We start from the raw sequence: 25142 nt of genomic DNA, 5'->3' as shown, positions 1-25142 counted from the left end.
TTCCTCCCAGGTTCCCTCAGGTATGGGCTGTTATGCTTAATTGCCTAACTACTGCCACAGCATGCCTCTTCAGCCCTCTTCCTCCTCCCAGTACTCATAGGATTATGGGACTTGTAGCCCCCAACAATACAATTAGTTATTTTGACTTTGGCTGTTTGTGTAACGCTTACCTTATCTCTGCAGGAGGGTAGATGGCCCGGGTTCTATGGGTGCTGCTGCTACTGTGCTGGAAAGGTATACCCCCTGTAGTAACAAGAGAAATGGAACAAAGAATGATTCTACTGTGGGTCAAACCTGTTACCTCTCCCCACTCTACTAGGCTTCTTAATTGTGGTAAGATTAACCCTTCCCTTTCTCATCTGTGGGTTTAATTTAGGAAGCTCTCCATCATGCTGTCATGCAGGGGCGCGTTGGTTGGTGAGGAGATTTTGCATGGCATGTGGACTTCCTTACTGAATTTGGAGAATGCTCAAGTTGGTAAGTATCTTTGATGTTAGTGCCTTGTAGTGGTCTATATTGTAGTCTCTGGTCTTGAGTTGTCTCTTTAGTAGTTAATTATCTGTTCTTCATGTTCTCTCTCTCTCTCACAGGATGTAGGATGGCCTCACATAGTTAATACAGGTGTTTCAGAACACCCGCGACGTCTGTGTCATCGAGGTAAGCCTGAGCGCGTAATTAGGGAAGCGCACGGTGTGGGAAGAAAACTACGTGGCTGTGGTAAGTATGGGCGCGTAGCCTTGTATTTATGCAGGGTCTTTAGTCCAGTATGTCTTAAAACTCAGTACCTTGTCTTTCAGGTTGTCCGAGTATTGGAGTTCTGAAGCACCGCGGATGAATGCCGCGGCTGCCGAATAAGTGAGGCAGGTCTGAGGTACGGAACTCTGACCGGAGCTCCACTGCTGAAGGAACTGCTGTCGAAATCGGGTCAGGTATGTTGAATCTGTTGTCTGTGGATTTTCTGGTAACTTGGTAAGTCTGTTAACTTTAATTTTCTCTTACTTTGCATGTCTGTGGAACAGAGCACCGGTAAGCGTTGCGCTGCTGTCAGCGGAACCAACGTGAAGCATGTGCGATGGCAGCAGGGCTTAAATAGTCCTACACGCCCAACTACTGGTTCTCACATGTAATTCAGCCTGTGGCTCACCAGGCCACCATCTAAGGGTGCACCTAAGTCCTTTGAGTCTCTATGGGTCTCACTATTGTTCATGTGCTAAGGAATGCCTGGCACGCCAAGCCAGTACCCATGTATCCCCCACATGTCCTCTCAAAGTGAACTTGCTAGACTGTAATAATGGTCCCAACCCATGGGCTTTCAAGGTGATCATGACAGTTTTTCCCCCCAAAGCCCATCCTAAGGATGGACCTTCTGGCCCTGGTTTAGTTGGATGATTCTGGTGAAACCTCTTCATTAACCAGGGAGCATGGATGTTATTACTGGGTTCCCAAGTTCTGTCCTGTGGTCCATAACCTTTCCAATCCACCAGGTAAAACTATTTCCATCTGACTACCTTAGAATCTAGAATGTCCTTTACTTCAAACTCAGGATCACCCTCTATAAGCACGGGGCCTGGAGATTCCTGCACTCCTGTCCCTGGACTAACAGGCTTCAATAAGGAGACATGAAACACTGGGTGTATCCGCATATGGGGTGGAAGGGTCAACTTCACAGTTAAGGGGTTGATGACTGCTTCAACTGGGAATGGGCCGAAAAATCGAGGTTGGAATTTTCTCGGCCCCTTAAGAGCGATTTGTCTGGAAGCTAACCACACCTTGTCCCCCACTTGATATTTCGGAGTGTCTCTTCGTGTTTGTCAGCAAATCTTTTCTGGCTCTCTTTTGCCGCAGCCAGATGTGTCAAGGCTTCTTCTTTAGCTCAAGCAATGTTTTCATGTAGATTCTGTTCCGCAGGCATCTCTAAAGACTCTGGTGGATCGAAAGCTTAGGTTTGTGGGTGGCAACCATTCAAGGTATAAAATGGAGTAAATCCTGAAGATGCATGCACTGAATTGTTATAAGCGTACTCCGCTCCCCAAAGCAGATCCACCCAAGTGCGATCCGTTTGATGGAGGAGACATGTGAGATATTGTTCTAGGGTTTGGTTTGTCCTCTCTGTCTGTCCGTACATCTGCGGGTGATGACTGGTGGACAAACGCACCTCGATCTTGGCCATTTCACAACATCTTTTCCAAAACTGGGATAAAAATTGGCTGCCTCTGTCAGATATAAGAACCCACAGGAACCCATGTAGTCAGACATTGTGCTCCAAAAAGACCTTAGCCAACGGAATTCCCTTAAGAGCTACAAAATGGGCCATCTTGGAAAACAAGTCCACCACCACTAGGATCCTGTTGTAACCGGAACAGGGAGCGGAGTACGCTGTGATAAAATCCATTGAGATGGTGTGCCAAGGGGCCGGTGGAACAGCTAAAGTTTGAAGGAAAACCGCAGGTTTTTGCTTGGAAGACTTATTCTGAGCACATATTCCACAAGTCTGGACAAAAGTGATGATATCATTACGCCATGTAGGCCATTAGAACAACAGTTTGATTCTAGCTAGAGTCTTAGCGATGCCTGAATGACCCTCCAACAGAGCACCATGATAGTCTGCTAAGACCTGCTCTTGCAGGGCCCATTTGGGAAGGTAAAGTCGTCCCTGGAAATACGGTAAATTATGTTGGATTGTACACTGAGGCCCTTTAGATCCCCAGACATCCAACGCTACAGCTGTCATACTGAGTGGAACCTTTGCCTTCAAATCTTCTAAGGAGCAGTCTGTAACACCCACAACTCCCAACAGTTTTTCTTTAGGAATGATGTTCAGTGGATTTGGGGCAACATAGACATCTCCTTCTTCCCCTATGTATGATAAGGCATCTGCCTTGCCCTTGCGCACGCCAGGGCGATAGGTGATGATGAAGTCATATTCTGCAAAGCACAGAGCCCAACGGAGCTGCTGGGATGACTGAGCCTTCGCTGAGTGTAGATATTGCAGATTCCAATGGTCCGTAATGACAGTGAAAGTGTGCTGAGCTCCTAACAAGTGATGGCTCCACTCCTTGAGTGCATTCTTGATTGACAGTAACTCCTTATCGGTGATAACATAATTTAATTCAGCTGCAGAAAACTTCTCAGACCAAAAGGCCACCGGGTGCAACTGTCCGATATCTGGGTTGTTTTGGGACAGTACTGCCCCTTAGCAACACTAGAAGCATCAGTCTCCACTACAAATGGCAGACCTGGTTGTGGATGTTGTAGCACTGGGGCCATAGTGAACTTACTCTTCAAAGCCTGGAATGCCCCTTCAGCCTCGACTGCCAGTTACATTTTCTGTGATTCCGAAGTAACGATGTGATAGGATGTACAGGTTGAGTAAAACCAGGTACAAAACGGCGATAGAAATTGGCGAATCCCAGGAAACTTTGGACTCCTTTTTACCGACGTGGGAGATGGCCAGGTAATAACCGCTTCCACCTTCCTGTTATCCATCTGAATGCCCTGTGGTGACAGAACGAATCCCAGGAACTCCACCTCCGTCACATGGAAAGAGCACTTCTCAAGCTTGAAGTACAGTTGGTGTTGCCGTAATTTGGTAAGTACTGCTCGAACATGAGAAATTTGCTCCTGCACTGTGGCTGAGTAGATCAAAATATCATTAATGTACACCACTGCGCACACATCTAGCAACTCTCATAGCACTTCATTAATGAAGTTCTGGAAGGCTGCAGGGGCACTGCACAGCCCAAAAGGCATCACTTGATACTCATACAGAACGTACCGAGTGCGGTAGACGGTTTTCCACTCGTCCGTTTTCTTAACCTGCACAAGATGGTAGGCTCCCCGGAGGTCTAACTTGGTAAATATTTTCGCATGCTTGACTTGGTACATCAACACCGGAATGAGTGGAAGCGGGTATCTGTTTTTACTGTGATCTGATTAAGCGCATGATAATCTATGCAGGTACGAAGCTTCCCCTCCTTCTTAGGCATGAAGAAGAGGGGAGAGGCTGCAAGTAATTTTGAGGGATGTATAAATCCGTTAGCGAGGTACTGATCAAGGTATGCCTACAAATGAGTGTTCTCCTGTTCCATCAAAGCATAAATCTGACTGCACAGGGCCTGGGACCCAGGTATGAGATCGATCTGGCAATCATATGGCCGATGCAGTGATAGAATGTTGGTCTGTTCCTTCTCAAAAACGTCCTGGAAATCTGGATACTCCTGAGGTAGGATGCCCACCAACCCTAGTGTAGGGCCAACTCTTCGCACAGCCTGAACAAGGTTTCCCGAGTCCTCTTCCACTCTATAATATGAGTTCTTGCACTCCCCTGCGAAAGTCAAGGTTCTAGTGCACCAATCAATGAGCGGATTGTATTCTTGTAATCATTGAATACCCAAAATAAGTCTGAACTGCGGATCACTGATTAGGTCAAACAAAATCTTTTCTCGATGTTCATCCTAGCAAAGCAAAATGCAACCCTCCGTGCATTGTGTCATTGGCCCCGATACTAGCTGAGTACCGTCTACAGCCGTTACGTTCTCCACCACTGGCTTAGGGCACACAGCAATCCCAATTCTGCTTGTGAGTTTGTGATCCATTTAATTGCCTATCACACCTCTGTCCACGTATGCTTCTAGAGCATGCATTTTGGAGGGTTGATGTTAGCTAATCAGGATGATGGGTACAACGAAATGAGAGATCTGAGATTCCTTCTCCTGGCTCGACAAGCCGATCTCTATGCTTGCCGGGCGTTGGAGTTTTCCGCCGTATCTTCTTTCCCTCCCTTATCCACTGCCCCCACTGATTTTCTAGGTGGCTTTACTGGACAATTGCAAAGGAAATATCCTGCTGTGCCACAATAATGGCATAACTGCTGCTGTCTTCCTTTCTCTCTTTCCTCTTTCGAGATGGGACCCCCCGAATTCCACCCAATTCTATAGGCTCAGGATAGACCTCAGATGCATAACGGGCCAAGTTTTCTCTCGGGCAGACATAATACGACCTATTATCCGAGTGGGAGCAATCCACCCAACGATCTTGAAATCTGTGGTCCAATTGGATGATTAAGTCAATGTATTCTGCACATTCCATGGGAAGATTCATAATCTGGGCCAGAATATCATTCAATTCCCCCCGCAGGCCTTGATAAAATAACATTGTTCTCTTTTCTTCTGGCCAGTTAGTTTCCGCTACTAACCGTTTAAATTTGGCCACATAGGCCAGCAAATCTTGACTGCCTTGTCGCAGGGAAAATAACTCATTGTCCAAGGCTTGTCCCTAAGTGTGACGTGCAAAGAGTTTCTCCAGTTCTCGCTGGAACCCTGGAAAATTGCATAACAGAGGGTCATTCCTGTTGACGAGGGGAATGGACCAGTCAGCTGCATGTCCTCCGAAATAGGATGTTACAAATGCCACTTTAGACTGGTCTGATGGGAAAACCCCTGGTCTACACAGGAAATGTAAATGGCACTGGTTCATGAACACTGCAAAGCGCTTAGGATCCCCCAAGAACCGTCCCGGAGGTGCTAGCGGAATGTTCCCTGGTACAACCACCTGAACAGAGGCCACTGGCTGTTGAATCTGAGCGGGGGGAACACCACCGGGAAGCGGAGCCTGGCCTGCCTGCGCTTGAAGTAGCTGTCGGCCGAGTTCGTCTATGCAATCTCTATTCACTACCAATTCCCACCAAATCCCACCTCAGGGAATTGGTTTCAGACCGTGCTGTGTGTACATCTACACGTAGCTCCCCCAAAAGCTGGGACAGGTTATCTATATCTGTGGTCTCCATGACGCTTGGGCAGAGTAGTTTTAAGTAATGGCTTTGCGTTCTGTAACGCTTACCTTATCTCTGCAGGAGCGTAGATGGCCCGGGTTCTATGGGTGCTGCTGCTACTGTGCTGGAAAGGTATACCCCCTGCAGTAACAAGAGAAATGGAACAAGGAATGATTCTACTGTGGGTAAAACCTGTTACCTCTCCCTACTCTACTATCCTTCTTAACTGTGGTCAGATTAACCCTTCCCTTTCTCACCTGTGGGTTTTAGTTAGGAAGCTCTCCATCCTGCTGTCATGCAGGGGCGCGTTGGTTGGTGAGGCGATTTTGCAAGGCTTGTGGACTTCCTTACTGAAGAATTTGGAGAAGCCTTGAGTTGGTAAGTATCTTTGATTTTAGTGCCTTGTAGTGGTCTATATTGTAGTCTCTGGTCTTGAGTTGTCTCTTTAGTGGTTAACTCTCTGTTCTTCGTGTTCTCTCTCTCTCACACAGGATGCAGAAAGGCCTCAAGTAGTTAAAATGGGTGTTTTGGAACTCCCGTGATGTCTGGGCGCGTAATTAGGGAAGCACGCGGTGTAGCAAGAAAACTAAGTGGCTTCAGAGGCTTGCTTTTACTATAGCGATCGAGCGTCTGTACAACTCGAAAAGGTTTGTGATATGATGCGGTAAGTATGAGCGCATAGCCTTGTATTTATGCTCAGTCTTTGGTTCAGTATGTCTTAAAACTCAGTACCTTGTCTTTCAGGTTTTTGGAGTATTGGAGTTCTGAAGCACTGTGGATGAATGCCGCGGCCTCTGAAGAAGTGAGGCAGGCATGAGGTGCGGAACTCGGAAGGGAGCTCCACTGCTGAAGGAACTGCTGCGGAAATCGGGTTAGGTACGTTGAATCTGTTGTCTGTGGATTTTCTGGTAACTTGGTAAGTCTGCTAACTTTAGCTTTCTCTTACTCTGCAGGTCTGTGGAACGGAGCATCGGTCAGCGTTGCACCGCTGTCAGCGGAACCAACGAGAAGCACGTGTGAAGGCGCAGGCGGGGCTTAAATAGTCATCCACGACCAACTACTGGTTCTACCAAGTAATTCGGTCTGCGGCTCACCAGGCCACCATTTTAGGGGGCACCCAAACCCCTTGAGTCTCTATGGGTCCTACTATCGTTCCTGTGCTAAGGAATGCCTGGCACGCCAAGCCAGTACCCATCTAGCCCCCACATGTCCTCTTAAAGTGAACTTGCTACCCTGTAATAATGGTCCCAACCCATCGGCTTTCGAGGTGATCATGACAGTTTGGCAAAAAGCCATCAAAAGTGTGAAGTGTGGGATTATGTGGGAAAGTTATACAGGGGGGTTTCCAGTCTTCCTGGCCTGTTACCCCCCCATGTGATCCTCCCACAGAACACAACCCCCAGGGTCGGGATCAGGAAGCGTCTGCCTTTCCCTGCCCACATGAGAAGGGTCCGAGACCAGGTTTCTGGGAGGAATCATGTTTGATTCATCACAGTGCCCAAAGGAATACCTGCCGTCCGGGTCGGCCTGGAATTGTGATAAATGTACTGTTAGAGAATCCTTGAAAGAGATCAACACCCATGCCATCTTCCCCTGAGCGTTAGCCTGATATATTCTTGTAAACCTTGGGAGGGGGGCGTGGCTAACTAGCCATGGACTAGGACGTGCCTTCGTGTTGAGCTCCTGTTGATCCGACATCCATTTGAGAAATTAAGCTTGAAAAATGCTGCACGCGCTTGGTAACTGAAGGGACGGACGTCGGAACACATGCCCTGCAAGAATCCTGAGAAGCAAGTCCCCCATGTCTATGAATCGGAAGATATAAATCTTTTCAAGGGGCGGCCGTGTGGACAAATTGTTGCCAAAGATGACAGACAACAAAGGGAGCGTAATCGCAGCCCCGAAGAGAATTGAATCCTGGTGAATCGCATGGAGCGCGAGGAAATTAGCCACCAGTAGAAACCCTGCTCTATTTACAGTAATAACGAGGCGGCGCTCGCGGGCTCGAATGATTGTAGCGACCGCAGATTGTAACAGTATCCACAGACATACGCTGTATGCGCGCGCGGCTCCCAGCCGCTCACAAAGGCATCTGTGTATGAACGCTGCGATCCGCAACACGGAGAGTGGGTGGAGGTGAGATCGAGGAGGGAGACACTGACCTCGAGCTACATCAAACGAAGCGAGATGTCCGTTTGGGTTCCTTTGTTTTGCGGGAGTGTGCTGCAAGCATGAAGCGGTGCGCTGTTTAAATTGGAATGCAGTCGGAAATTAGTGCCACTCAGAAGGAAATTAACAATGGATCGGGGCGCATGGTAAAGCCTGTCTTGCCACAACAACAGCCTTAGAACTGACCCCCTTCCACTGCTGAGGTTCTCGGTAAATGCAGACCGCTGGACTATACAGTGGCACCTTTGCTGAGAAGTAGGGCTACGTGGACAAACAAATGCAACACTGTGAGCTTTGACAGAGGTTGGGACATGCAAAGAGGACATGGACCCCAAGTTGAAACATTGCCAGGAAGGGGGAAAAGTGGAATGTGAGCACGGGCATGCTACTGAAACACTGCTTCAAGGAGAGACGTGGGAGGACATAGCCCACTCCAAGCTTGACCTTGCGTGCCGCCTTGCAGTATAGCCCACTGAGGACACCCAAACACTGCACTGAATTGGGGAAGCTACAGTGACACAGGAGAGCTGATATAGGACACAAAGTGAGATTGCAGGATGCCGGTGAAAGGGCTTAAGTCCAGGAGCAAGCAACCCACTGTGGACACTTTTGCAAAGGCGCAGCGGACCCCTTCGACCCCAGCACAAAAGACGGGGGAGGCATCGGGGGATGACGCCCCTGAAGGAGAAAACCAATAAGTCCTAGCGGCCATAACGGACCTGAGTGCTAAGTGGGGCACGGCGATGGCAGAACTGCGGACAGCCCTGGAGAACAAAATAGATGCCGTAGGAATTGAAGTCACCCTGCTGAGACAGGACGTCAGAGCGCTCGAAGAAAGAACTAGCGGTCTGGAAAGCGCAGTAAAGACTAACACTGATGTAAGCACGAACAATGCGAACAAGGTCCATGTGCTCAAACAACAGGTCGCCAACCTTGAAAACAGAGTGGAGGAAGCAGAAGGACGGGCAAGACGGAACAACATCTGGGTGGTTGGCCTACTAGAAGGAGAAGAAGGCCAAGACCCCACGGACTACGTGGAGAACATGATCCTGCAAGAACTAGGAGCGGACAAACTCTCACAGGGGTTCACTGTAGAGCGGGCACATTGAACCCTGATGAGGAAACCACAGCCTGGAGCTCCACCGTGGCCGATAATTGCGAAAACTTTGAATTACAAAGACAGGGAAAAGATTCTGGAGTATTTTCGGAAGGGCCGAACGATAGAAAGAGCCTCCTCAAAAATTACAGCATACCCCGACTATACTATGTTGGTGCAAAGGCAGCGATATAGTTATGTGGCGGTTAAGAGAAGACTGCGTGCAGCGGATATCAGGTACATGCTATTGTACCCAGTGAGAACTCTATCACTCTGTTGGACTGGAATTTGGTGTATAAAAGCGCACATGAAAGTGGGAGTATTAGGTGTAGCAACTTTAAACAAATATGAGCAACAAGATCGCAGTTACTTACCCCCGAGAATTAGTAGTAAGGCAGCCAATAGGGCGGCCTCAACCTGCTGAGCCGCGAGTACGGGTTTCACCAGAAAGGGCTAGATGCGGGGTTGCCTGAGATCCAGGGATGGAGCTGGGCAACAGTTGGGGAGGGTGTTGTTTGGGGTAGACAGGGAGGTGGGTGGGAGGGAGGTAAGGGGGGTTGTTGATGGAGCTGGGCAGCGGGTGGGGGGTAAAGTTGGGGAAGGGAAGGGAGGCGGGAGGGAGAGGGGAAGGGGTGTTTTGGGTGTTTGTAGTTAAGGGAAGTTTGAATTGGGAAACAAGACTATAAAGACTGAGACGGAAGTGGCATCTGGACTGCACCGATGGGAGGGGAAGGGGGACTCTAATGGGCCATGGGGGACCTTAAAATAATTACGTGGAATGTCAGGGGACTTAATAGTTATCTAAAAAGGAGCAAGGTTATGTTGTACCTGAGCAGACAAAAAATAGACATTGCACTGTTGCAGGAGACTCACCTGACACAGGAAAAGATGGAGATGGTTGTGAAGAAATGGAAAGGGGTTGTGGTGGGCTCGACATACTCTGCTTATGCTAGAGGAGTACTCATCTGGGTGGCGCCGCATGTCCCGTTTCAACTGTTGCAGGAAGTGGCGTAAACGGATGGGAGGATGGTCATGTTGAGGGGATTGGTGGAGAATAGCGAGATAAGCATTGTAAATACATACGCCCCCAATCAAAATACGGCAGCATATTTCAGAACTCTGTGCACTAACATTAGCATATGTATGGGTAGTGCAGTGATCTGGGGTGGGGATTTTAACTGTGTATTAAACCCCAGGGTGGAGAGATCAGATGGAAAGATTGATAGACCCGCCCCAGCGGCTAAAGCATTGCAGACACTACTAGACGACTTCGGTCTGGTAGATGTGTGGAGAACGAGACACCCCCAAGAAAGGCAATACTCGCACTACTCTGCCCCGCAGCAGTTACATACGAGGCTGGACTATGGGCCTCATTACACGGTAGGCGGTAAGGGTTTACCGGTACCGGTAAGGGCACCAGTACCGGTAAACCCGTACCGCCTTACTATGAGGTCCCTTTGCGGGACCCGACCTTAACGGCTGGTGTAGACCAGCCGTTAAAGTTGGGACTCGCAAAGGGACCTTGGTGCTCATTACGGTACCGCAATTTGCTCCTTCCCCATTCCCATTGAGCCCTATGGGGCAAAAATGGGAATGGGGAAGGGCCATGGAGAAAGGGGGAATTACCGCCCCGCCAACCTTGGAATGGGGTGGTAATACCCCTTTTCTCCATGGTGGTACCGGTATGGTACCGGCGGCAACCATGGTGCTAGTAGCACCATGGTTTACCGTCTACCGTGTAATGAGGCCCTATGTCTTTGCTACGTCGGAGGTAGTAACAGAGATTACTCAGGCAGAATATAAAGCGAGGGTCCTCTAGGACCACTCGCCCCTGGTTATCGGGTGGCAATACTGCCCCCCAAGGGCGAGGATTCCGACATGGCACCTCCGGGCAGAGGCACTTAAGGATCCCGTTTTCAGGGAAGATATAAGGGAGGAGATTACAAACTACTTTGAGATGAATACGGGTATCATTGATTCGGCGAGCACATTATGGGTAGCCTTCACGGTGGTGATGCGAGGTGTAGCCATAGCAAAATCAAAAGGCCTACAAGGTGGGATCTTGGCTGACCTACAATAAACAGAAAGGGAACTGGAAAAGGCATTGAAGGGAGGAGGTGAAGACATGGAGCTGATACTTAAACTGCAGCAGAAATGTGCGGAGCAATGGGAAAGACTGTGCAACCTCAACTATAAAAAATATATAGAGAGACAGCACGCGGGAGGGGATAAAACAGAAAGGCTTTTGGAATGGTTATACAAGAGCGAAACTCCCAGACCCACTATTAGAACGATAGCGAGAGAAGATGGTAGTGTAGCTGACACCCAAGAGGGAGGTAATCAGGAGTTTGCAGACTATTATAGGTTACTATATGGGGATGAGGAGGGAAGTAGTCTTGGGGAGATAACAGAAACACTGGAGGACATAGGACTGCCTATGATAAGTGTTGAGGAAAGAGAGGAGCTGGATGCACCGATTACTTTGGAGGAGTTATAGGAAGTGGTGAGGCAGCTGCCTACTAGTAAGACCCCAGGGGCGGAAGGGTTCCCAAGTGAATTTTATAAAGTATATAAGGAGGAAGTGCTCTCCCCAATGTTAGAAATGTTAAATGAAGCGTTTGAGGTGGGACGGCTGCCGGAGTCACTTAGAGAAGCGATCATAATACCGCTTCCGAAACCCAACAAGCCTGGGCATAGCTGTCATGATGCCCGCTCCCGGGGAGCCGGTTCAAGCCCTGCGTCCCCAAAAGCGGACATCCAGTCCCCAAGGAAGGACCCAGCAACCCCATATAGGGGCCCTTTGGACAGTGTCCTGGCGCCTATGGCGCAAGGCTCATAAAAGACATCAGTCCTGGCGCCATAGGCGCCAGGCTCATTATGGGAGTACTTGGTGCACTTACCTGATGCAGACCATGCTGCAGGATCCCGGCCTCCTTGAGGCCTGAAAAGAACTACTTTACCTGTGGGACTAATTTACCATCCGGGCGTGGTCGGGGAAGGATACATACCTGATTGGAGGAAGGATACATACCTGGAACTTCTTCCAAGGCTATTTAAACCCCACCCGAACAGCCACACGTGCTTCGCGTTGTTCTGCATCTAGCATGTGGACGCTCACCGTGTCTGCTCCTGCATCCTGACTTCTGCCACGCCTGCCAGCATCCTGGATCACCTGCAAAGGAAGAGAAGAAGAGAACAGAAGAAGGAAAAGTCCTTACCAGCTAAATCCGCATCCCGGAGACATCTCGCCGACAATCCTGAAAAGGAAGACTTTTATTTAAAAGCTCATCGCGTCGATCGTTGCAGCGCTGCATTCCACTCATCTTTACAGGGCGCCTCCATGTTCAGCAGCGATCATCCGGATTCGCAGTCACGCCCCAGCGCCTAGGGAGAAAAAGACCAGAACAAAAGGTGAGAGAGAGAAGGGAATAAGGAAAGCTAAATCTCCATGTTAAGACTTACCTGTTGATTCATTCCCTCTTCATTTCGGGTCCGCGCCGCATCCTGGTATTTCCGGACCTCGGCCCCTAAGGGGAAAAAGAGACATCAGCGTTAATGAGCGAATGAAAAGACATTACCAAAAAACGCTCATTAAAGACTTACCTGATTTCTACAAGGATTTCGCCTCTCATCTCGGGTCGGTGCCTGTTCCCCGGCATTCCGTACCCCGGCCCCTATGGGGAAATTAATGCATGGACACAAGGGGAACCTCTTATCAAAAAACGTACCTGGAAGCCAAGCAAGTTTGGTTCTCACCAATCCGAAAATCCAGTGAAGTAACTGGATACCAACGCGCCCCTGCATCAGAAGCAGGATGGAGAGCTCGTCCTTCCAGACCATAAGGTGAGACGCTACGAGGAATCACAGAAGGGTTTCGAGGAGGGTGAGAGGGGAAAGTGGGAGGCCGATTGCATTACCCCGCAGACAGTTAATCCCCTATTTTCGCCTACAGAAGGATACTTCTGCGAGCCAGACAAGCCAGATTTGGGGGCCCGGTCCAGTCCGTCTTCCGAACCCTGCGCATCACCTTAGAAGAGGTCACAGCAGCGCGAACCAGGCCAGCGCCTCCGTGGGAGTCAGGTGAGCGTTACAGAACGTGAAGCCTTCCTACAAATTCCCACCCAGGCGCTATGGAAAGTTCTGAGACTGATCAGTTGGCCCAATTACTGGGGGAATTACGGGCCGAAGTACATGCCGCTCGTCAAGGAGGGAATTAATAATATCAAAGGAAAGAACTGATGACCTGGCCAGACAGCTTTTGCAAGGTCAAGCTGGGCAAACTCCTCTACCCGGTTCCGGAGGGAACCCCGCTCCTGTGGTTTCCAGTAACCATGTGCAGATTAATCTACCTGGAAACATGCCGCTGGCCCCACCCGAACGCTTTGCTGGGGACCCCAAACGATTCGCCATATTCATGAATCAGTGTCGTTTGCACTTCCTATGCAGACCTGGGGCCTTCCCTAATGATCAGACCAAGGTAACCTTTGTATTGTCATATCTCAGCGGCTGCGCTGCCGATTGGTCAATTCCACTGGTTACTCAGGATGACCCGATTCTCCGTGATTTTGAAAGGTTTCAAGCAAGCATGGAAAGGTTATTTGCTCGAGACTCTCAGGGGCAGGCTCTGGATGACGAACTTCTATTCCTGCGACAGGGCAATCAGGACCTCCTATCCTATATTGCAACCTTTAATAGACTAATTGTGGAAACGGGATGGCCAGAGGATAAAAGAGTCACGTTGTTTTATCGAGGCCTACGCGGAGAACTTAAAGATGTCTTGGCCCAAGTTGTAAATCCGCCCCAAGAATGCACAGAGTATATAGACTTAGTGGTCCAATTGGATCACAGACTTCAAAACAGAAAAGCAGATCGGTCCAGGTTTGAGACCCGGGTGTTGGTCAAGACCCATGCTAATCCCAAGGGAGTTGATGTCTCTGAGCCTATGCAAATTGGAGGGGTTAAAGGACCCATAACTGAAACGGAACGTGAAAGGAGGCGGCAGTTAAAATTATGTCTTTATTGTGGGAATTCTGGACACTTTCTACGAGATTGCCTGGCAAAACCGCCCGAAAGGCGGTAGGAGCCGCTGATAAAAACCATGAAGACTCTCTTTTGGGAAACGACTCCGCCCGACAAGTGTAGGGGTCCGCTTGCCGAGCTTGAAAACTAACTCTCAGACCTCGCATTTCATTGTGCCAATGGTTCTCGTAGATCCAGAACAGCCTAAGCGGTTGCATTCAATAAAGGCATACATCGATAGTGGGGCTATTGGAAACTATGTGGATCGTGAATTGGTCTCTAGGATTAACCTCCCTCTCCGTCCTAAAACCAGGAAAGATGTCATCACCACAGTCGATGGAACTGAAATTGCCTCTGGACCGGTAACACATTCCACTACTGAGGTGACTCTTATTCTTCCCGACGGCCATCGGGAGGGTGTTGTGTTTGATGTAATCAAGGCTCCACAGTTCCAGGTTATTCTTGGAATCCCTTGGTTAGAGACACATAATCCTCGAATTGATTGGCGAGCTAAGAGAATAACCTTCCCGGATTGTACACAAACCTGCTAACCAGAAAACCTGAAGATTAATCTAGCATCAGTAACCTCTGCCTCCATGCAACTACCTTCGGAATACCAAGACTTTCAGGATGTCTTCCAAAAGGAACAGGCCAACACGTTACCTCCTCACAGATCGTACGATTGCCAAATCGATCTGGTGCCCGGTGCACAACCCCCTTGTAGCAGGATTTATGCCCTTACCGAACCTGAGAATCTGCATTTGAGACAATATTTGGATCAATACCTAGCTAATGGTTTTATTCGCCCGTCAAAGTCCCCGGCATCCTCGGCTTTGTTCTTCGTGCCCAAAAAAGAAGGCGACCTTAGAACTTGTATCGATTACCGCGCATTGAACCAGATAACGGTTAAAAACCGTTATCCTCTGCCTCTGATCCCTGAACTCCTTGACCAGGTGAAGGACGCTTGCATATACACCAAGTTAGATCTCCGGGGGGCTTATCATCTGGTACTAGTTAAAGAAGGCGAAGAATGGAAAACTGCCTTCCGTACTAAATACGGATTATTCGAGTACCAGGTGATGCCTTTCGGATTGTGTAAAGCGCCGGCTGCCTTCCAATACTTCATGAATGATGTCCTTCGGGAACTCATCGATGTTTGTGTTGTCGTATATATCGATGACGTTCTGGTGTACTCCTCTTCGGAATCTGATCACAGAAAACACGTCAGGGCAGTACTTGAAAAACTGCGCCAACACAAACTATTTGCTAAATTGGAGAAATGTGTTTTCCATACCACAGAAGTCGAGTTTCTAGGTTTCATCCTGACACCCAAAGGAGTCCGAATGAAACTGGATGCCATCCTCAAATGGCCATCACCTAGTTCTGTAAAAGGGGTTCAAAGCATGCTCAGCTTTGCCAATTTCTATCGCAGGTTCATACCGGAATTTTCACGCGTGGTACAACCCATTACTGCACTCTTGAGGAAAAATAAACGTTTTGAATGGTCTGAAAAAGCTGAGCAGGCCTTTCAGGATTTAAAAGCTAAGTTTACCTCTGCACCTATATTGAAACACCCGCGTCCAGATCTCTCTTATGTCGTCGAGACTGACGCATCCGGCCTAGCCATGGGAGCTGTCCTGTCCCAAAGAGATCCCGAAACCAACCAACTGCATCCTGTAGTATTTTGGTCCAGAAAATTCTCGCCACCCGAAGTTAATTATGCAATCACGAACAAAGAACTGTTAGCCATTAAGTCCGCTTTTAAAGCCTGGCGGCATTATCTGCTTGGCGCTCGACATACCATCACAGTGATCACTGATCACCGGAATTTACAGTATTTGAAAACCGCCAAGGCTCAGTCATCACGGCAGCTCCGATGGGCTTTGTTTTTCGCTGAATTTGATTTCGTGATTACCTATCGACCTGGCTGCAAGAATGGCAAAGCAGACGCCTTATCCCGAATTGGAATGGGAGAATCTGATACAAACTCAGAACCAGTACCAATAATTCCCGAACAGAGGATTCTAGGCATGACTTTGTTACAGACGCTTGAAGACATTCATGCCAGAGTGAAACAACTCCTGGACCCTACAACCTTACAGGATTGGATACAAAAGTGATCAGACTTTACCATAGATAATGGTTCACCTTATTTCCAAGGACGCTTATTCCTGCCACATAAGGAATTACACGAACTAGTTATTTCCGGTTATCATGATACATTAATAGAGGGACACCGTGGTATTGCCAAGGCAGAGGAAAAGGTGAAACAACAATTTTGGTGGCCCTCTCGGCGAAAAGATGTTAAATCTTTTGTGATGTCCTGTGGTGTTTGCGCCCAAAATAAAAGTCAAAAGACCAGCCGGTCTCCTTCAACCTCTAGACATACCGCCAGCACCCTGGCACACCCTATTAATGGATTTTATTACAGACCTGCCTCCTTGTTCGGGGTACAATACTATTCTGGTAATTGTGGATTTGATTTCCAAAATGGCCCACTTTATTCCTTTGAAAGGTTTACCTTCAGCTTCTGTCCTAGCCAAAGAATTCCTCGAAAATATTGTTTGGCTACATGGATTCCCATCTATACTAATGTCTGACCGGGGAAGCCAATTCATTTCCCACTTCTGGCGCAAATGTTGTCAAATGGCGCAGATCGAAGTAAGATTATCGACCAGTCACCACCCTCAGACCGATGGTCAGACCGAGAGGACAAATCAGACCCTTGAGCAGTACTTACGGTGTATGTTACAGCAATCTGAAAGAAACTTGAAAGACATTCTTTGGATAGCCGAATACGCATATAATAATTCGGTACACTCTGGACCTGGCCACAGTCCTTTTTATACTTTGTTTGGGCATCACCCTCGAACCTCAAACCTTGACTCACCTCAGAACCTCGGAATGCCTGCAGTAGAACATCTGCATTCTACAATTACCCAAGCCTTCAAAGAGGCAACTACGCATTTAAAACAAGCCAAGAGAAAATACAAGGAGAATGCTGATCTACATCGGAGTGAAGCACCTCCGTATCAGATTGGGGATCAAGTGTGGTTAGCTACCAGACATTTACCACTCAAAGGGCCTCGAACTTTTAACCCAAAATATCTGGGACCTTATTCTATTCCGGCAATAATTAACCCAGTGGCTGTTAAACTTGATTTACCAGCTAGTATGCGAATTCACCCTGTTTTTCATGTGTCACTTCTGAAACCAGTGGTACCCGGAACCCGACTACTCAAACCTCCAGAACCTATTCTAATAGATGGGGAGCCCGAATTCGAAGTGAAGAACATTTTAGACTCAAAAATGTTTAGGTCAAAACTGTTCTACCTAATTGATTGGAAGGGGTACGGACCTCAGGAGAGGTCGTGGGAACCCAGCGACCATGTGCATGCACCTCGATTAGTCAGGAAATTCCACCGACTCTTCCCAGACAAACCAAAACCCCCGGAGGGAACAACCTTGGGAGGGGCCTTGGGGGGGAGTGCTGTCATGATGCCCGCTCCCGGGGAGCCGGTTCAAGCCCTGCGTCCCCGAAAGCGGACTTCCAGTCCCCAGGGAAGGACCCAGCAACCCCATATAGGGGCCCTTTGGACAGTGTCCTGGCGCCTATGGCGCCAGGCTCATAAAAGACATCAGTCCTGGCGCCATAGGCGCCAGGCTCATTATGGGAGTGCTTGGGTGCACTTACCTGATGCAGACCATGCTGCAGGATCCCGGCCTCCTTGAGGCCTGAAAGGAACTACTTTACCTGTGGGACTAATTTACCATCCGGGCGTGGTCGGGGAAGGATACATACCTGATTGGAGGAAGGATACATACCTGGAACTTCTTCCAAGGCTATTTAAACCCCACCCGAACAGCCACACGTGCTTCGCGTTGTTCTGCATCTAGCAGCTGGACGCTCACCGTGTCTGCTCCTGCATCCTGACTTCTGCCACGCCTGCCAGCATCCTGGATCACCTGCAAAGGAAGAGAAGAAGAGAACAGAAGAAGGAAAAGTCCTTACCTGCTAAACTCCGCATCCCGGAGACATCTCGCCGACAATCCTGAAAAGGAAGACTTTTATTTAAAAGCTCATCGCGTCGATCGTTGCAGCGCTGCATTCCACTCACCTTTACAGGCCGCCTCCATGTTCAGCAGCGATCATCCGGATTTGCAGTCACGCCCCAGCGCCTAGGGAGAAAAAGACCAGAACAAAAGGTGAGAGAGAGAAGGGAATAAGGAAAGCTAAATCTCCATGTTAAGACTTACCTGTTGATTCATTCCCTTTTCATTTCGGGTCCGCGCCGCATCCTGGCATTTCCAGACCCCGGCCCCTAAGGGGAAAAAGAGACATCAGCGTTAATGAGCGAATGAAAAGACATTACCAAAAAACGCTCATTAAAGACTTACCTGATTTCTACAAGGATTTCGCCTCTCATCTCGGGTCGGTGCCTGTTCCCCGGCATTCCGTACCCCGGCCCCTATGGGGAAAAAGACACTAGCATTAGTACATGAATGCATGGACACAAGGGGAACCTCTTATCAAAAAACTTACCTGGAAGCCAAGCAAGTTTGGTTCTCACCAATCCGAAAATCCAGTGAAGTAACTGGATACCAAATCGCCCCTGCATTAGAAGCAGGATGGAGAGCTCGTCCTTCCAGACCCTAAGGTGAGACGCTACGAGGAATCACAGAAGGGTTTCGAGGAGGGTGAGAGGGGAAAGTGGTAGGCCGATTGCATTACCCCGCAGACAGTTAATCCCCTATTTTTGCCTACAGAAGTATACTTCTGCGAGCCAGACAAGCCAGATTTGGGGGCCCGGTCCAGTCCGTCTTCCGAACCCTGCGCATCACCTTAGAAGAGGTCACAGCAGCGCGAACCAGGACAGTGCCTCCGTGGGAGTCAGGTGAGCGTTACAATAGCTGTGGGTCTTACAGACCTTTGTCGATGTTGAACCAAGACAGCAAGATATTGACGGCTGTCTTGGCAAACAGACTGCAGAGAGTTATTGGCAAACTAATACACCCCGACCAGACGGGCTATGTCCCAAATAGAAATATAACTCATAATCATTGACGACTCCAACGGGTTGTTGAATGGGGGAGTAAGAACGAGGGTGAAATGGCAATTGTGTCCTTTGTGCGGTTAAGGCCTTCGATTCAGTCAAGTGGCCATGGCTGCTGGCGGCCCTGGCAGGCTATGGAATGGGGCCAGGATACATAAGGTGGGCACATAAGGTGGGCGAAGATGCTATATAGTGAACCATTGGCCAAGGTCAGAACAGGATCAGTGATATCTGAAAGATGGCAACTTAGTAGAAGCACCAGACAGGGGTGCCCATAGTCCCCAATGCTCTATATACTAGCCCTGGAGCCCCTAGCAATATACCTTAGACAACAATATGACACTATAGGTATCGAGATGGGAGGGGAACGACACTTGATCTCCTTATATGCTGATGACTTGCTGCTGTACTTGAGGCACACGGAGGAAAATCTACAGTACATCTTGGAAGTGATGGATAGATATGCGGGGCTCTCTGGTGTAGCGGTGAATCCTCAAAAATCTAGTATTTTCCCGCTAGGCAGTTATATGGGAATTCCTGTGGGACACTTACCGGTGTTACAAATACCATGGGCGGTTAGCACATTCCGGTAACTTGGGATAGACGTGTACGACATGGTGGAAGAGGAGCACAGGCACAATAGCGAGGTAGCCATTGAGAAAATCGAGAAGTGTATGAAATTCTGGGTGAAGTTGCCCCTAGCAATGCTGGGATGAGGGGCAATGCTTAAGATGGTGGTCCTACCTAGGCTCCTGCATTATTTCGGGAATATTCCATATCTGATACCCAAGAATTTTTTCACAAAACTGAATAGCATGTGGAGGGATTTCCTGTGGCATGGTACCCGGAATAGAGTGGCACTATGGAAGCTGCAGAACATTTATGAAAAAAGGGGGAATAAAACTGCCTAATTATGAGGTCTATAATGTAGCGAGCCAACTGCAATATATTGCCAAATGGATCTCAGATGAACTGACCCCCGAATCCAGGTTGGTTGGACATGATTGTGCCTCATTTTATTTAAAAGAGATGATCTGGCTGCCCAAGACGGAAATGGAAGAGCGCCCTAAAATGATGATGCTTGGGTGGAAGATGTGGCGCTGGGCATGCCAGATGATGGAGAACCCATTCCCATGCTCCCCGCAGGTACCACTATTTGCACTGGCAGGGGGAGATAAGCAGCTGAGGATGATAATCAGGAACCACTGGGAGTCGGTGGGGGTAGTGACAGTGGGAGATATCTGGCGGGAGGGAACATCATAGATTTTGCAGTGCTGGGGGAGGAAATGGGGTTACACACGGGCCAGTATATCACATATCACAGAATGGTGCAGAGAATTAGGAGAACATGGCCCAAAACGGTACTGGAAGAAGAACCAGATGCTCCTATAGATACGATATATGATATAACGGAGGGGGGGCATGAGATCTCCAGACTGTACGAGATGATGATGTCTAAGGTCGGGAAGGAATTAACACAATTAAGACTAGACTAGGAAGTGGAAGTAGGAGCCCCGATAGAGGACGGGATGTGTGAACGTGCCCTGGGGTACCACAAGAAGGTGTCAAGGAATGCGAGACTAAAACAGATACAACTATATATTACGCAGAGGGCATATATGACACCCGAGAGGATATCTAGGTTCGAAAATGCTGGGAGACAAGCATGTCCCAAATGAGACGAAGAAAAGGCTGCCATGGTACACATGTTTTGGTCATGCCCAGTAATTGAGCGTTTATGGGGTGAAGTAGCACAGAAACTAACGGAAAAGGGGGTTACGATTATTATAGATACAGCTTGGGCCTGCTTGCTGGGGGGGTTCCCCAGATCGCAGAAACTTAAGCATGTTAGCAAATTGAAAGATCTAGCATATGTGCTCGCAAAAAGGATTGCCATGGGATGGAAGATATGTCACAGGCCACGGGTGCAGGTGTGGTGGAAGGAGTTGCAGAAATGGGCAGAGGCAGAAACCATGGTACGGCAAGAGGCGAGCAATGTAGGGGGAGAGGAGGAGGCGGGAACCCTAATGGCATGGAGATCATTAATAAAAGAATTGTTCTGATCGATACAAGATCTGACAGAATACACGGAACGTGAGACCCCACCACGCGAGGCAGATACAGAGTGCTTGGAACAAATAGGCTTGTAAGGGAGGGTGTGATAAGGGGAGCAGTGACCGGAATTAAGCAATGAACAATTGTACTGTTGATATATGCACTGCGTGTTTAGTTTGTATTGTTTTTGTTTGAATAAATCAATAAAATTGTTTTTAAAATAAAAATTCGTGTAAACCTTGGTTTTATCAATTTTCTTAATGTGTGTTCTTGAAGCAGTACGATATTAGACTTTTCCATCCAACCTGTGATTCCAGCTTCCTGCGTTTAATAGGGGCTGTTTAGTACCCTAACGTTATGCGTTAGTTTCTTAAATGTTCCCATGACTACCCTCTTCCTCATCCAACACATTGACCCACTGCATCCATTTGCCCTTGTTCCTTTTCTGCTGCTGCCACAGACCTCGCCCTCCCCCGCTGTTCTAACATCCCTTGGTCCCCAACAACTGCATGCCCAACTGTACCGCCTGCCCCTGGCATCCCCCGTCCCCCCACCCTCCTCCAAACATACCCTCCCAGGCATGAACCAGAGATTGCATGATTTCCCTGGGGACTAGCCCCGTGGCTGTGGTCCTAGTGAGGCAAAACAATGAGGAGGCTTCTAAAACCTCCCAACAGATCCAAAAACATGCCTGAGCTTCCAGCCCCCGTCCTGAGTCAGCGTACAAGTTTCTTTCTTGAAGGCCTGCTCCTATTCAGCTCTCACACACGCTTATCCATGCATTGCATGCAATTCCCATCTTAGTGCACTCTCTACCTGGCTGCAGGGGTCTGTTCTGCCATTAGATGCAGGGTCCACTTGCCCCCATGTATGGGTGCTGCTTTACCCTGCTCCTCACTGCCCCTCAGGGCTCACTCCTGACCAGTGCTGTGTACCGAAGCTCTTCCCGTTCTGTAAAAGTTGTGTGAGGCCGGAGGGCAGAAAACAAGTGGGATCCCGCCTTTCCCAGTGTAGCTGGAGGGTGCTCGAGGAGCGCCTCAAACCCTTATTTTCTTACTACACGCGGCCTGGGCAGTTGCCCCTCCCCATGTGCCCCAGGTCCGCATTTGCACTTGTCTTGTGTTGTCCTCGGTCCTGAACCGAGCCACCTCCCCTGCTGTTGCTGCCTGTAGGTCACAGTTTTTGATCCACCTCAACCCACCATGGGAACCAGGTTCTCACCATTCTTGCCACCTCCCTGTCCTGGTTGGTGCTGCTCCCTAGCCTTTCCTGGGTCCATGCCTCATCACCACCTGTGCTCGGATACCACTGCTGCTGCCTGTCTCCGCTGTCAGATGGTTGCGGGCTCACCGGCCCACCATGCTCTCTATGCTAGCTGTCAGGTACACCAGGCGGGGGAGGCACCAGCTCGGGGCCCGCCAGCGCTGCTCTCTAGCTGTCTGCCTGGCAGTTGCTGAGTGACAGCAGACCGCGCTGTAGAGAGCGTGCTCCAGGAAAGCAGGCTAGCGTGCTGAATCCATGTCATCAGTGGTTCAATCCCTCCGATCACCCCATCTGCTTAATGGAAACTCACTGGATTGAACCTTGCGGGCTTGCTCCCATACCAGGCCCATTTTATTTTCAAATTTGTTTACTGGCATTTAGCTTGGTAATTACACAATTAACATATCAAATGTGCCATCTATTGCAGGAACCACAACGTTTCACAACAAACAATAAAAGAAAGAGAAAGAAAAAACATTTGTAGAAAATTAACATAAGAACATTAACTGTCTCCTAGTCCGATTATCAACTCTTAGATCCCGGATGCTCATCAGGGCAAGGCGATGGGTGATGGAGGTTCATGTGTTCATGGGCTTTATTGGATCTTTAGGGGTCTCCCTTATGGGACAATGAGTTCCCGCGACTCTATGTGGTCCATGTCATATTTGCTCATGGGGGTTCCCATACCAGGCCCATGACAGAGCGCAGCTCCGTGCACGCTCCTAACTCAGCGGCCATCTTGGAATCCGCTAATATCTTTTGATTTGTTGGATGGATCTGGATGAATTTTACAAAACAAAAGATTTGTCGAGGACCCCCCCAAACTGCAATTTATGGGAACAATATGTTATAAAATTAAAAGGTTATTAAGAAAACAAAAACACCACAGTTTAACAGTTTTCAGCCCATACATTTTCCCATAGAGAAAAGGTCCAGTTCTTTAACAGCCGCAGTGCAAAAACAGCTGGGCAGGTTTGGACCAAATAAGAAACAACTTGGGCACAAAACATTGACTTACATTTCTTGACTGGTTTGGGGAAAATCCATCTAAACCTACTGCAGCACCATCATCCTACAATCAGTGTAAACATAGGGCTACTCAGCCACATCTACACAGCTCATGTTCACCTGCAGGGAAGATAGCTCATTGTGTTTGGTGCTTGCTGCTGAGGGCCCAGGAAGGAGGAAAATCAGTTTTTCTTTCTGGCTAATAGCGTGTATTAACATCATTGCTGTGAAGCATGGTATGAAGCACTATATAAAATAAACTATTAACAGTTATGTATATCTTGACCATGGCCTGTGCATATTGAACTTGTACACTAACTCAGAGCAAAGTGATTGAGAGGGAACACAACTTAATTACCTCATGATACAGACACATTAGCAATGAGTTTAGAAGTCTTTGTTGTGGCAGTGCTTCTGAGCATGGCAGTGTTTGTAGGGGTGCAGAGAAGTGACTATTTAATCAAATGTTTTTTACCTGGGCTTGAGTCTCATACTGCCTGCACTGACAGTGGCCTCCCGGTCCGACCATGTTATTGTTATGTTTTGTTATTGGGATTCATACTGTGTACTGCTGCCATTTTCATGGTCTCCAGGCACTCTGGCAGATCTGAAAAGGAAGGAGGGCTAGAAGGGCTTAGTGGAATTGAAAGGGAAAAGCGCAAGAGAGCTTTGATGTGCCCTTGGTAGCTTCAATTCGGAAAAAGCAGACACTTTGTGCTAGTTTGTTTTTAGTTGGTTGAGGTTATGTGTTCTTTAGTGTATGGGGTGATTTGGTGTGGTTCAGTTTCCTGTTGGGTGTTGTGGAGTCTGTGCAGTTTGTAGTAGTTTTCGTTTTTTTTTATGCAGTGGAGGTAGGAGTGTGACTTTTTGGGTGCTTGAGGGTGATTATGCAGAATATCAAAGAGTTTTTAGTAGGGTTAGTGGAAAGTCGTTTGTGCCCTTTTGTGCCAAGGTTATGTTGATCAGTCGTGTTCGTTTATTATATGGAGATTTGCAGCAGAATGCTTCATTTGAGAATGCTTCATTTGTTTGAGTGGTTCTGTTGCGGTCCATCCTTTTTTTTTCTTTTTTTTTTCTATTGTGATGTGTTGGCAGTTTCCCTTCAATAATGTTTCATTTTTAGCTCAGTGAGTTAAAAAGCCATGTTTTGCGCAGGAGAATGCTGTTCCCCCAAATTTCTGCTTTGAGTATTGTTTAGGTTTGAGGCGAATGTTGTTGCTGGACTTTAGAGTTCGGTCTGGTTTGTAGATTGAAACTGCTCCCTGTATGAATTCTGCTCCTTGGTTGTGGATTGCTCTGTGTGGTATGCAGTGTTTTGAAGAAAATGTGTTTTTTTGACTGGTAGCCAACAGCATCTCTCTCCTAATGTCAGAGGCGTAGTCTATTCTTGGCATGATGAGAGAAATGACGGGGAGCGCTCTCTGTGGGAAGGTGAAAAAGGGTAATATCTGCTTAAGTGTGTGTAGGTGGAATAAGCACTTCTTTACAATTGCGTTCACTTGCGGTTCGAGTGTTAAGTTGTTGTCCCTTAATATTTCCAGATGTTTAAACACTTTGGATGGTTCCGATTGGTTTCCCATTTCAGTAGGCCATAGAATGTGGTGTTGGCTCGATGGGTCATTGGGCGCGAACATGATTTCTGTTTTGTCCAGATTGAGTTTATGGCTGTTGGTACTCATCCAGTTGTTTATTTCTGTGAGGCAGTTAG

The sequence above is a fragment of the Ambystoma mexicanum genome, chromosome 2q, assembly GCF_040938575.1.
Source record: "Ambystoma mexicanum isolate Mex_15411 chromosome 2q, UKY_AmexF1_1, whole genome shotgun sequence".
In the NCBI taxonomy this organism is placed as follows: domain Eukaryota; kingdom Metazoa; phylum Chordata; class Amphibia; order Caudata; family Ambystomatidae; genus Ambystoma; species Ambystoma mexicanum.
This window is presented reverse-complemented; position numbering follows the sequence as displayed.